General features: G+C 37.2%; 2 pseudogenes; both read right to left on the bottom strand.

Annotated features, from left to right (window-relative positions):
- Positions 1-1,041: 1,041 nt before the first annotated feature.
- On the bottom strand, positions 1,042-1,949 carry LOC130542361 (olfactory receptor 4K15-like; annotated as a pseudogene).
- Positions 1,950-8,530: 6,581 nt separating this feature from the next.
- On the bottom strand, positions 8,531-10,268 carry LOC125281533 (cytochrome c oxidase subunit 1-like; annotated as a pseudogene).
- Positions 10,269-14,269: the final 4,001 nt, after the last annotated feature.

The following is a 14,269-nucleotide window of genomic DNA, read 5'->3' as shown; positions in this document are numbered from 1 at the left end:
ATCTTTTTTATTCATTTCTAAGAGGATTTAAGATCTTTGTATAAAATTATTGTGTTGTTATCACTGATGGTTGTTTTTTGGCTTTCTTCTCATCACTTAAAATTTCTTTTGCTTTGAAGAAGAACATTCTTGTCTTTCCCCATTCTCCCAGCTTTCTTTTCTTTAATGTAAGGTAAAATTATAATCATAAAAATCATTTATTAACCTGAGGAAATAACGTTTCAAGGGATTGCGAATACTTCTTCCTGTGTATTTAACAACAAAAATGTCAAGAGCAACTCCACCTTTATATCAACAATGAAGACCTGGAAACTCGAACTGTAGGGGTGATGCTATGGAGTACATGGGCAATACCATTACATTAGATTCATTTATTTTTAAGTAGATGCAGACCACTCAAATACCCTTAGTGTCTTCTCTAGCTAAGTTAGAGTTCGGGTGAGTAAAACATGTAATTTTAGAAATGAAAATAATGATAATTAACCCAGAGTGGTTTTGTACTAATACATAAGCTTGGTAAAATGCTTAGCGTGCTGTTGGGAACATCAGTAGTGTTAAATAATGGTAGCAGTGATCATTTTTATAGTTATCATTGTTATCATCTGGCAACCTTTGAATAAATACAAAGGCATATTTATGCAAATTATGATTATCAATTACTATCCTCTCCAAGTGGTAGGAATACAAGTGTTGGATTTTTAAAGAAATAATTATTTATTTATTTGAGAGAGAAAGGGGATAGAGAGGCAGGGGAGAGAGAGAATCCTCAAGCATGGAGCCTGATATGGGTCTCAATCCCATGACCCTGAGATTGTGACCTGAGCCAAAATCTAGAGTCAGATGCTTAACCAACTGAGTCACCCAGGCATCCCCAGTGTTGGATTTTTGAACATATTTTTGTAATGGAATAAACACAAACTGTATACATCTGGGAATACTTCAAGATTCTGGATATGAATAAGTCACATTTCCAGTTTAGTTTAGAGGTCAAAATGTGGCCAAATTGGGATGTGTTTTCTGATTATATGTAAAAACTAAAAATTATCCCATATGCTGACTTATCAGTCTCTTTATGGCATTCCTAATCTCTTTATTTCTCAATGTATAAATGGCTGGATTCAGGAGAGGTGTGATTACTGTGTAAAACACTGCAAGAAACTTGTCTACCCAAGTGATGCTAAGTGGCCACAGATAGATGAAGATGCAGGGTCCAAAGAATAGCAGTACCACTGTGATGTGGGAAGTATAGGTAGAGAGTGCCTTTGATGCTCCATCCTTTGAGTGAACGCGAACAGTTACTAGGATATAGCTGTAGGAGATTAGTAAGAGAATGAAGCAAGTTGTTACCAAAACTCCGCTGTCAGCATTTATCAACATTCCCAGAGGCCAGTTTGATCACCAAAGGAATATCACAGAAAAAAACTGTCCACTCTTCTGGGTCCACAGAAGGGCAGATCAAAAATCATGGCTCGTTAGCTCATGGCATGTGCAAAGCCAATGATCCATGATATCAAAACTAGCCAGATGCACTTTTGTCTGTCCATGATGCTGGAGTAATGGAGTGGTTTGCAGATGGCCACATAACGATCATAGGCCATTGTCACAAGCAGCACCATCTCACCCCTGCAAAGAAATGCACTCTGAAGATCTGGGTCATGCAGCCACCGAAGGAGATGGTCTTACTATCCTTTAGGAAGTCTGTGGTCAGTTTAGGGATAGTGACTGAGGAAAGGCAGAAGTCCACAAATGAGAGATTGGCTAAGAGGAAGTACATTGGGGATTGGAGATGAGGGTCAGTGATGAATAAGAGCACGACAAGGAGGTTGCCCACAATAGTCAGCAGGTAGAGCATTGAAAAAGGCAGTAAGAGGAAGGTCTGGAGCTCCCTTGAATCACAAAAGTCCACGAAAAATGAACTCAGACACCACGGACTGATTTGCTTTCTCCATTTAGTACATGGTGTTCTAATGCAGCCCAAAGAAAGGGATGAACTAAGAACTTCTAGAATGGAAAGAAAGACCTCATTAAAGCTCAGGTGCTAGAGAGCAGGCAACTTCTACTCATGTGCAAAATTCAAATCTTACCATTGTACTACTCAAAATTGAAAATAAAGTTTTCTTGAATTTAAGGTAGACACAGTCTTATAGTCAAGATGGGGAGCTAAGTAAAGAAGGGTAGGTCAAAAACCTTACCTATTAGAAGTACAGTTGTTATTGGAATCAAACGTGTATTCTGATAAAAAATGTCAATAGTAATGTATTACAGAAATAATTTCCCCTGAACTTGAATCTACCTTTTCTGCAGGGAGAATGCACAGCTTTAAAATATATTCAGAGGGGCGCCTGGGTGGCTCAGTCATTAAGCATCTGCCTTTGGCTCAGGTCATAACCCCAGCATCCTGGGATCACGCCCTGTGCCTGGCTCCCTGCTCACTGAGGAGCGTGCTTCTCCCTCTCCAGTTCCCCCCTAATGAGTACCCTCTCCTGCTGTCTCTCTCTGTCAAATAAATAAATAAAATCTTTAAAAAGGTAAATAGATAATATAAAATAAGATAAAATATATTCCAAGGTTCTATTGCCCCAGGGCAATAATTGAATGCTACCTTTCTGATACAAAACATGCTTCTCAGAAACAAATCTATTGCTAAGTGGATATGTGTTAGCAGACTATACTGAACCAAATTATTTCACAAACTCTGGGAAAAAATGTTCATCAAATGACTTGAGAAAAGATATTTGTGTTCCAAAAGAAACCTCAGATGCTGACTATGGATTTCTAATATCCAGTATTTCCCTGCCTTTAGAATCTCCCCATGAAAGGATATTTCCACAAACACATGTATTCCTTGGTCTGAGTAACATCATTTTTGAAAATATATTGACTGGTCCTTGGTTCTCCTTAGTAACAGAGATTTCTTTCCTGAGATTTGCAAACTAGTTTTACTTCTGACTGTACTTCATTGGAAAAAATATAAAGTCTAAGTTCATATGTACCTAAACTATTGACATACTCTTATTGACCTCTGTGAAAATACATACATTTACTATTTCCTTAAGCCAGGAGGCCAAGTCCTTCTCTTTTTCCATTCTTTCTTGTATCTTTTTTTTCTCAGGCTATGAAGTTCAGATTATAGAGTTGACTAAGTAGCTTTTAATATGTACCAAATCTATGTTAAGCCCTTAAAAGCATTTATATGTTTTGCTTTTTATTTGTCTGTTTGTATTCCTTCCATAGGGGTTAAAGCATTTTAGATTTCCACCAGCAGTGTACGAATTACCTGTTTCTTCTCCAGCCTCTCCAGTGCAGTGTTATTGTCATATGATGTTGAGAAATGGCAACTAAATGTAGTTTTATTTTATTTTTTTAAAGATGTATTTATTTGAGAGAGAGAGAGTTGCGTGTAAGCGTGAACATGGCAGGGAGGGGCAGGAGGAGAGGGAGAGAGAATACCAAGCTAACTGTGCATTGAGTGCTGAGCCTGATGCTGGGCTCCATCTCAAGACCCTGAGGTCAGGACCTGGCTAAAACTGAGAGTCTGGCCCTTACCCGACTGAGCCACCCAGGCACCCCTTGAATGTAGTTTTAATTTCTTATTGTGAGATTAAGTGGTTTTCCCATTTTTAAGGATTAAATGCTTTTCCTTTCCTTTGAACTGCATACTCCTCTTTTTTTGTATGTTTCATTCTGTTGGGTTTTGCTCTTTCTCCTTCTAAATTTTTCTTTTCCTCAAAAAAAAATAAGACTTTTTTGTTTTTAAACAAAAGCAACATGTGGATGTGATATCCTTGTGACTATCATCTCACTACTGATTCTAATTATTTTATTTATATTATGTATTTATTTTTTTGATAAGAATATTTAACATAAACATCACAAACTATATACATACATTACAGAAATTACATATTTTCCAAGTTGTAAAATAACAAATAATAAAGTTTGAATTTAAACTGAGGTCTGGGGCTGCCTGGGTGGCTCAGTCGGTTAAGCATCTGCCTTCAGCTCAAGTCATGATCGTGGGGTCCTGGGATTGAGCCCCAAGTTTGGCTCCCTGCTCAGTGGAAAGCCTGCTTCTCCCACGCCATCCACCTGCCACTCACCCTGCTGGTGCTCTCTCTCAAACAAACAAACAAATAAATAAATAATCAATCAATCAATCAATCAATCTTAAAAAACGGAGGCCTGTCTGACTCCAAAGCTTCTAATATAACTTCCCTAGGAGAAGATCGCTTCTGGTAGAAACCATGATTTTGATAAGACTAAGAAAACAAATAAGATTTCTGTAATAAGACATTTTGTTCAATGAAAAGGTAACAGAGACATGAATAATTATAACTGGCTAATAATGATAGGAATGAAATATACAGGTTCACATTAAAATCAATTCAGTTTCATTGTTTGATTTTAAATTTTAGGCACTTTGGCCTATTAATTTTTTACTGAAGCATTTCTCCATTTGCTACTTTGAGGAAAGGTAAAACAAGTAAAATCCAGAAGGAATTAGAAAATATCAGGATAAGTTGGAAGTGTTTTGAGAACCAGTCTCCCCCAACCTGGACATCTGGGAGCCTCTAAGAATGTAAATAGGCAGTGCTTTTGTTAGTGTGTGAAATGCTGTTAGGAATTCAGAAGTCCCAGGGATTTGTTGGGAGAGAAAACCCATAATCTTTCCCATAAGACATTCACTGAATAACACATTCAGAACTCTAAACACTACAGATAGGTATGGAAAACCATGCTTCAGGGGAAAAGAGAGAATTTATTCTTAAAATAAGGGGAAGACATTAAAAGTGTGAGTTCAAACATCAGTTATGTGGGATGTACTCACCTTACACAGATCACCCCTCAAACTGGTTCCTTCCTTGCTTACTGAGAGGCCTTGATCTAGAGTCTACCTTATGTGAAATGAAGTCCAGTTAATTTTCTGCTGTGAGCAGTATTGTAGGATTGTGTCCTCCTCAGCGTGCCAAGTATACAGTGTGAGGAGTAGCCTCTGAGCTTGGAGGTTTTCCATCTCTGTGGTTTAAATAGAGCCAAGTATTTGGAAAGGCTTTCTCTGTCATGGTCCTGGGGATCCTTCGCTTCCAACTTTCCCTGAGGAAAAGTTGGGCATGAAGGGCATCATGCAATAATCCACCCTTTTCAAAGCTAGATCCAAGTTAGTCCAGTTAAATACGAGTAAAAATGTAAGAGAAGTAAGTTCAAATGTTTAATTACTTTGTTTATTAAGAGGCTATAACTTTCTTTTGCTCTGTATCTACCATGTCATAAAGTGAACTGAGATGTCAGTTCCAGTCCCACCAGAAGCCAGATGAGTTATGTAGATGGGCAGTCGACAACTAGCTCACCTTTGGTGTGTTGCAACTATGCTCATGATTTAAGGGCCTACTTCAACCTTGCTTTCTTGGATTTCAGAGGGATATTAGGTCTCAGCCTTCACAGTCCTTCCTTGAGCCAGGTCCTGAATATTTACAGTTTGAGTATAAACTGTATTAGAGGCATTTCTCTAAGTGATGGAAAGATAATGAAAGGCTACTTTTTAATTCATTCATTTATTAAAGAAATAATATATGCATGCAATCTAACTTAATAAGATTTCAACTATTAATAGTAGATGTATTTGGAGCAAAGAGTGAAGGCCCCCTTCATCTGTGCTCTCCCAATGTCATGCGCTCTGGGAGGTAACACCTACCGTCTTGCAGTGCATCCTTCTGTTACTGTTCCCATCAATGATGAGGAGTGTACATATCACCGTAGACTTTTGTCTTTTATCACCCTTTTGTGTATGTTCTTAATTTTGATTTTAAATAAATTAGATGAAGGGGCGCCTGGGTGGCACAGCGGTTAAGCGCCTGCCTTCGGCTCAGGGCGTGATCTCGGCGTTATGGGATCGAGCCCCACATCAGGCTCTTCAGCTATGAGCCTGCTTCTTCCTCTCCCACTCCCCCTGCTTGTGTTCCCTCTCTCGCTGGCTGTCTCTATCTCTGTCAAATAAATAAATAAAATCTTAAAAAAATAAATAAATAAATAAATAAATTAGATGTGAAAGGCTATTAATAAAATTCCCCATTTCTTTCTTTTTCTCTTATTCCTTACTGGTCCTGCCCTTCTCTGTCCTCTTTGCTGTCTCATTTTCCCCTTTCAGAGTTTTATTCATGTCTTTCCTATCTGGATCTCAAAACATTAATTCATTTGCTCCATGAGCCATTTTGTGCTCTGAGTTCTGGAGTCCATGACCATCTCAATCTGAGAACATAAAGATTCGACGCTTATTCTCTTGCTTGCGAGCTACAACACACTTTGCAGGCACCATCTGGTGCAATCATGGTAACACATAGATCCATTTACAGAGGAGAAGCAGGCAAAAAGAGGCTAAGTGACTTTCCCAAGCCTTACAGCTGTTAGTGAAAGATCAATGAGACGTACCCTCTGGGGAAGGATGCTGGTTTGGAGTGGAGTTTGAGGAAGTACATGATTGCTCTGAAACTTAAGAAGAGTGAAAACTTTGTAATGCAATAAAGTATTTCTTTCATTTCATAAATGGTTTTGCAATTTATAATTTCTGACACATACACTTTACATGTATTAAAATTAAGTCCTTTAAGTATTTAGTTCTGTAGTTACACACACACATATTTAAATTTTTATTTCAATTCCAGTTAGTTAAAATACAGTGTACTATTAGTTTCAGGCATACAATAGAGTGATTCAATGCTTCCATACATTCCAGTGCTCATCACAACACATATATTCCTTAATCCCCATCACCTATTTAATTCACCCCCCACCTCCCCTCTGGTAACCATGTGTTTGCTCTCTATAGTTAAGAGTCTGTTTCTTGGTTGGCCTCTCTCTCTCTTTTTTCCCCCTGTACTTGTTTGTTTCATTTCTTAAATGCCACATATGAATGAAATCGTATGGTATTTGTCTTTCTCTGACTGACTCATTTTGCTTAGCATAAGACACTCTAGCTCCATCCATGTCCTTGCACACAGCAAGATTTCATTTTTTATGGCTGAGTAATATATACCACATCTTCTTTTTTATCCCCCTCAACTCCAGGATTAGGGCTAGGGTTAGGTTTCAGGTTAGGGTATGCGCCTGCCTGGGATCCTGCAGTTCAGAGACCTCTGGAGGAATAAAACCCCAGACTTCCACCAGAGTGTGAATAGACAGGGCAGCCACTTAGGGAGCTGAGTCAAGGAAGGCATTTGGGGCTCCAAATAGTCTTTATGTAGATATTCAATAGTTCCTTCTGTTTTTATCTCTACTTTCACACACATTTCCAGAAATATTAACAATACTGAAATGTTTGGGTACTTCTCAAGAATAACCAGGCTGCTTCTCAGCTTTCATGCATATATAATTGGGTAACCAGATCACACCAAGATACACTACAGTTTCATTTCACAGCAACTTCTCCTGTGGTCAGCCACACACCATTCCCTTGTCTCAGGAAACCACAGATCTCTTTTCTGTCCCTATGGTGTCCTTGTTTAAAGGACCATAAAAATGGAATCATATGTTACCTTTGGAGTCTGGCTTTTCTCACTCTGCACTTGAGATTCATCTATTTTGATGCATGTATTAGTTTCTTTTTATTGCTAAGTAGTATCTCATTGTATAGATGTAGTAAGTTTATTTATCTACTCCCCAGTCCAAGACACCGTGGTTATTTCCAATTTTTGGTAATTATGAATAGAGCTGTTTGAATATTCTTATACAGGTTAGTGTTGATCTTTATATTTCACTTCAGGAAATAACCAAGAGTGGGATTTTGGGTCATATGGTAGTTTACATTTAATAATGTAAGTCTTCATGAGAATTCTTTTCAAAAAGATGGAATGAATGGAGCCTATGCATATGAAAAGATATTCTATAAACATTTTTCATTAGTGTTGGTACAACTTACTTAAAAGTTTTCTCTAATTTAGTCTGCATTCACACTCATAGTATGTAAAAGGAGAAGTGTTCTGCCTTCCACAGTGGGGGCAGATGGCAAGCTTGGAAAATGAGACTGGAATTAGAAAATATAGGAATGGAGGTTTAAGTCTTCATAGTCTGTATACTCATAGCTTCAATATAATTGATGGCTCATAGTTTTTACGTTTAGGGAAGGATTATTAATCTATTATATAATGAATTTGTCACAGTGGCGGGGCAATTAGGATTAAGACAGTGGCTGGCAGAATATTTCAGACTGTTTCTACCTGCGCATCTGTTTTGCTTGTGTGGGTTAATTTAGTTGTAAATGTTAATGAAATGATACAGAGGACTAAAGAGCTAGTTAGGAACTAGTTAGTATGTCATCATGAACGTGTAAAAGTTCTTCTACGTCAGGTGATGTTGCATTTTGAAAAACTAGTTGGGATGGATGTGCCGTGGCGATCTAGAGGATTTGAATTTATAATTTAACTTAGATAAAGTTATATAATTTTTCACTAATGTCTGAGAAAGTCACAGTGGTTATGATATTGGCTTGAAGCCAGTTGGAGGAGCTTCATTCTGTCCCTTTTTATTTTAAATTTACTTAGGTAGGTTCCTCAAATTTATGAGATGGTAGTGGGCATCCATGTAGTCATTTGCAGTTAGTAGTCATTGGTTCTACTGTCAGTACTTCTCACTTGAATACAAATGCTTCTCAGATTATGAAAACTATTAATATTGCGATTAATAAGATGAACAAACCTATGGTTGACATGGTTTTCCATGTTGTATGTGTATCTGAGTAGTCAGAGTAATGTCATGGTATACCTTAAAGGTCAAGAATGTGTTGTACAAAGAAAGTTATGTTAATGCCTACAAATATAAATGTGAAATACATTTTTGCTCAGGTTAAGTGTAACCTGACAATAACGGGAATCAATGAACAAATTTTCCTATAATGGCAAAATGCTCATATTGATAAGACACAATGAAAATGTGCTACTCTATAATATATATCATGGAGAACAATGTGGAATGATAGATTTGCTAGAACATTTCCTGTTTGACCTCTTACTATAAATAAGAAAATAAAACCTAAGGGTCATAGTGTGGCTGGTGAGCATTTAATATTTTCTCCATGGAGGATTGCTAGTGGACTAAATATTTTTATTCCTGTAGGAATGATAATAATCATAAGAACTGATATAATATAGATGTATCAACATCTATAGCTGCTGTGAATATATGGTGAAGTCATACACTGAATCCTAGGAAAACAATGGATATTATAGCTCAGGACATTCTTATATATTAAGAAGTTGCTTTTTTCCCTGAATAGTATGCAACTATGTGCGAAATTATTGTGTATCCCAGTGGGATAAGAATGCAGACTTCAGGCTAACCAAGAAATCAGAACAAGTGGTTATATAAAATTGGATGCCATCCTGTGAGATTGAAGAAAACAGTGTTTAGGTTGTGGTCTATTAATAATATAATAATTCTGGCTGCTAAAAGTGTGAATGATAGTAGTGAAAGCATAGCTGTAATTAGGACTGGTCAAACAAATAGTGCTGTTTGATATTCAGATATGGCTGGTAGTTTCATATTAGTAATTACAGTAATAAAATTAATGGCACCTACCATTGAGGATATGCCTGCTCAATGTAGGGAAAAACGATTAGGTGAACAGAAGCTCCAGCATGGTCTAGATTGCTGTCTAGAGGTGGGTATGCTGTTGAACCCATTCCAGCACCTGCTTCAACTATTGATGATTTTAGCAAAAGTAACAGTGATGGTGGGAGTTGTCAGAAACATAGGTTATGTATATTTTTTAAGCAGGTTCAATGCCTGGTGGAGAGCCTAACACAGGGCTCAAACTCATGACCATTCACTTATCGGAATATTATACAATCATGAAAAACCATTTTGAAGAATATTTAATGATGTGTGAACGTTAAAGGGATACAAATTTCTATATAATACAATCTGTTTTATGTAAGTAAAATATGTGTGTATATAATGAAAAAGCAACGTTTTCAGTGGTTCCTTCTGGAAAAAAAAGAAAAAGAAAAAGAAACGTATGTTACTATTCAAAGGAATGCTATGTTAGGTGCTCCAGTTATTAATGGGATTAGCCAGTTTCTGAATCTTCCAGTTATGATAGGTGTAAATGAAAGACAATTATTACAAATGTATGGGTGATTACAACTACATTATAGATTTGGTCATCACCTAATAAACCTCCCAGCTGACCTGGTTCAGCTCCGATTAAAAGGCTTAAGGCAGTACCTTATGTATTCCAGGTTAGCACCAAAGAGTAGATATAAAGTATGGTTTGTTGAGAATAGTCAGTAGTTTTTGAGCATAGGTAAAATGGCTGAGCAAGCATTAGCCTGTAAATTTAAAGAGAGAGGTTGGTTGGGTCCTCTTTTTGCCAAGCCCAAGCCCTGTGATGAATAACATATTGAATTGTAAATTCAAAGAAACAGCTTCAGTTCTGCTGGGGCTTCTCATGCCTTTTTCCTTAAGTGGCAGGAAAAGCAGATTGAAGCCTGTTACCCGGGATATTTAGCTGTTAGCTCAGATTTTGTGGGGTGAAAGCCCACCAATCTGGTAAGGATTTAGTTTAAATGAAAGCATTTGATTTGCATTCGGTTGTTATAGCATAAAGTCTTATCATCTTTATTTTTTTCAAGAATTAAGTGAATTACACTTGCTTGGGGCTTGGAAGCCTCTTTGTCTATACTAAGCTCCTAAATTCCTAGTCCAGTACTGATAATATTGGTGTTAAGAGGAGAAGTAATGACACTACCATTAGTGGTGATATAAGGGTTGGTTGTTTCATGTTTTCAAGTTGTCATTTTATTTTTATGTTGTTTGTTCATGGGAATAGAGTTAACGATGTGGAGTAAGTTAATCGTATGTAGGAATATAGATTGAGTAGTGCTCTAATTGCTGTTAATGATGGCAAATGATGTCATATTTTTATTTCTTGAATATTCATTTGGGTGAGAATCCTGAGTGGTGGGTGTTGATTCAATGGCTTGTGGTAAAAAAAAAACATTGGTGGGGGGCGCCTTGGGTGGCGCAGTCGTTGGGCGTCTGCCTTCAGCTCAGGGCGTGATCCCAGCGTTCTGAGATCGAGCCCCACATCGGGCCCCTCTGCTGGGAGCCTGCTTCTTCCTCTCCCACTCCCCCTGCTTGTGTTCCCTCTCTCGCTGGCTGTCTCTGTCAAATAAATAAAATAAAAATCTTAAAAAAAAAACATTGGTGGATGCTTCCATGGCTTGTGAATTAAATTTTTTAAATTAAATCTGGAAAAATAGCTACTATATTTATTTCATAGCCATTTCAGATTATTTGTCACCATGAGCTCATTATTACAATTACGGTTCCTACAATGATCGTTAGTAAGATGATAGTGAGACTTGGAGATATTTAGTATGAGAAGGATATAAATCATCCTTTTGGGTATGGGCTTGATAGTTTATTCAGGTGACCTTAACAATATAATATAGTGTAATGGTAGCATGAAGATTTTGGTTTCTTAGGAGTAGGTTTAATTCCTATAATCTAGAAATAAAAGGATTTAAGCTCTATTATTTACTCTATCGAACTAATTCTCTTAATGTTTATGCTAGAATGCTTGATATATTAATGAGCATTGCTGCATGCTATATAGGCAAAGGGGTAGTCTTCATGGTAGAAAGCTTTTCATAAGAGATGCATGAGTTGATCATATTGGACTCATGGGTAGGATGCTTGGGTTCATAAAAAAGAGATAGTTAGGAAAAGGGGTTTGATAATAAAGTTAATTGTATACAATCTGGTATGTAGGGGTTGTGGAATGCTCCTAAAAACAGAACTGTTGTAAAAATATTTATTATAACAGCATTTTCTACTAGGAAGAACAGGGCAAGTGGACCTGCTACATAGTCAGTGTTGAAACCAGAAATGAGTTCTGATTCTCCCTCTGTCGGTCCAGTGGAGCTCGGTTGGTCTCTGCTAGGGCTGGGATAAGTCATGTTACAGCTAGTCATCAAGATGGAAAAATTAGTCACGGATATTCTTGAGAATAGTGTGGAGAGTGTAAATAATCCGTATAGCAACAGGACTGGTAGGAGGATAACTGCTGATGTCAATTTGCATGAAACTTTTGTGCCACTGCTGGTAGGGCTCCCATGAATGGGAATTTTGGATTTGCAGCTCGGCCTGATCCTGATCAGGGAATGGAATAAATAGCTAAGCTAGGTATGACTAATACAAACAGTTTAAGTTTGTATAAATTAATTAATTATTATTAAGTTTATATTAATTAATGGATACAGTATGGGGAGTGGAATTCATATTCTTAGGGCTAAAGTGTGGGGTAGGGTTGGTGCAACAATAAATATGGATATTGATGATATGAGTGATTGTAATGGTTCTGTAAGGAATAGCTTGAGAGCATCAGTGATAGATTGTAGTAGGCCATGGAGGCCAACTGATGTTTGGTCCTTTATGAAGTTGTGTCTAGGCTAATTGTTTTCACTGGATCAGTGTGAGGAATGTTACAGCCAAATAGCATAGGCATAATCAATGACAGAATATTAATTCTGAGCATGCTGTTAGGAAGAGGAATTGAACCTCTGGCAATAAAGGTTTAAGTTGTAGGCAGTTACTGGGCTCTGCCACCCTAACAAGCCCGGTTCTTTGGCAGGGTTAGGTATATTAATACTATCTCATCTATTAGTATGAAGGCAATTTTGTAAAGTAGTCCTTATTTCTCTTATCCTTTCCTACTGGGAGAAATGTGGAACAGATAAAACTGACCTAGGTCACCCAGATCTAAAACCAGATTACACAGGACTTTAATAGTTGAACAAACAAATCATTACTAGTAGTTACACTATTGGGATATCCTGACCTAACATTGAGGTCATAAACCCTATGGACTATATAGAATAGGATAGTGCTGTTATCCCTAGGGTAACTTATTCTGTTGATCCATATTTTGGATCAATAAGTGATAAAACATTTTGACTGGTTGATCTAGATTTTAATTACTTGGAGGTTATTTTGTTATCTGAAGTTACCTCAAACAAAACTGTTAGTCCGGTTAAAGTTTCTTTATCCTTTAAATTTGGCTAAATTTTTTGTTCTTTTTTGGACTGATTGATTAAAGCTCCATAGGTTCTTCTCATCTTATTATGTCCTTCCTGACTCTTCATGATTAAGAGACAGGAAAACCCTTATGTGGCCATTCGTACAAGTCCTTATTTTAGGAACAAATGATTCTGTTGCCTTTGCAGAGTCAGGATACCATGGCCATTAAATGGATATCCCTGGTTAGGCAGTGCCTCTAATACTAGAAGTGCTAAAGGTGATGTTTTTGGTAAACAGGTGAGGTTTATGTTCGCTGAGTTCCTTTTACTTTTAAAATCTTTCCTTAAATGCATACCTGTGTTTGGTTAACAATTAATTTAATAAGTAAGGAATTATGTAAAATTTATTTTATTGTCAACTATCAGTGATTATCTATACTGATATAAGCTTATGCAAGGAGAAATAATTCTTGTTACTCAGATGAACAGTATACCTTCTATTAATGAATAGATTAATCTAGTATTAGGTTAGCAGTTGGTCTTTAGTGTTGGAATTTAGATGAATATATGGTTGAGCTTGAATACTTCAGTTGGTGGCTACTTCTAGGCCAACTATGGTGTTGTTTATACTTACACTCCAAAGAAGATTGTATCCTGTATCTAAAGGCTGTACCTTAGGTTCGTATCTAAATTTATGTTGAAATTATTATTTTTTAGGGTAAGTTTAAAGTTGAAGTAAAATTCTGTTCTGGATAACTATCAGATAGTCTCTTCTGGATAGCTATCACCAGGCTTGACAGGCTTTTCACCTCTTCCTATAAACTGTTTGTAGGTAGCTCACCTGGTTTCAGGGCAGTTAAGTTCTCTTTAATTGTTCTAGGCAAATCTTTATGCAAAACTAAAAGATGGTAAACTTTGCTATTTAGTGCTTTTAATATTTCTTTTATCATTCTCTTATAGTACTTTTTCTATAGCACCGATTAAAATTTTCATCTCTTCTGCTTTTAATTTTCAATAAGTGTTTTGTTTAATTCATTTGTAATCATTGAGTTTGGTGGGGCACCAGGGTGGCTCAGTCCGTTAAGTGTCTGCGTTCGGCTCAGGTCATGACCCCAGGGTCATGGGATTGAGCCCCACATAGGTCTCCCTGCTCAGCGGGAGTTAGCTTCTCCCCCTTCTTCTGCCTCCTCCAGCCCTCCCCTGCCCCCATGCTCTCAGTCAAGAGAGCTGTCTCTCAGAAAAATCAGATCTTTTTAAAA

Source organism: Ursus arctos, unplaced genomic scaffold, assembly GCF_023065955.2.
Source record: "Ursus arctos isolate Adak ecotype North America unplaced genomic scaffold, UrsArc2.0 scaffold_33, whole genome shotgun sequence".
Classification (NCBI taxonomy): Eukaryota; Metazoa; Chordata; class Mammalia; order Carnivora; family Ursidae; genus Ursus; species Ursus arctos.
The sequence above is the reverse complement of the archived record's forward strand: the minus strand, read 5'-3'. Positions and strand labels throughout refer to the sequence as shown.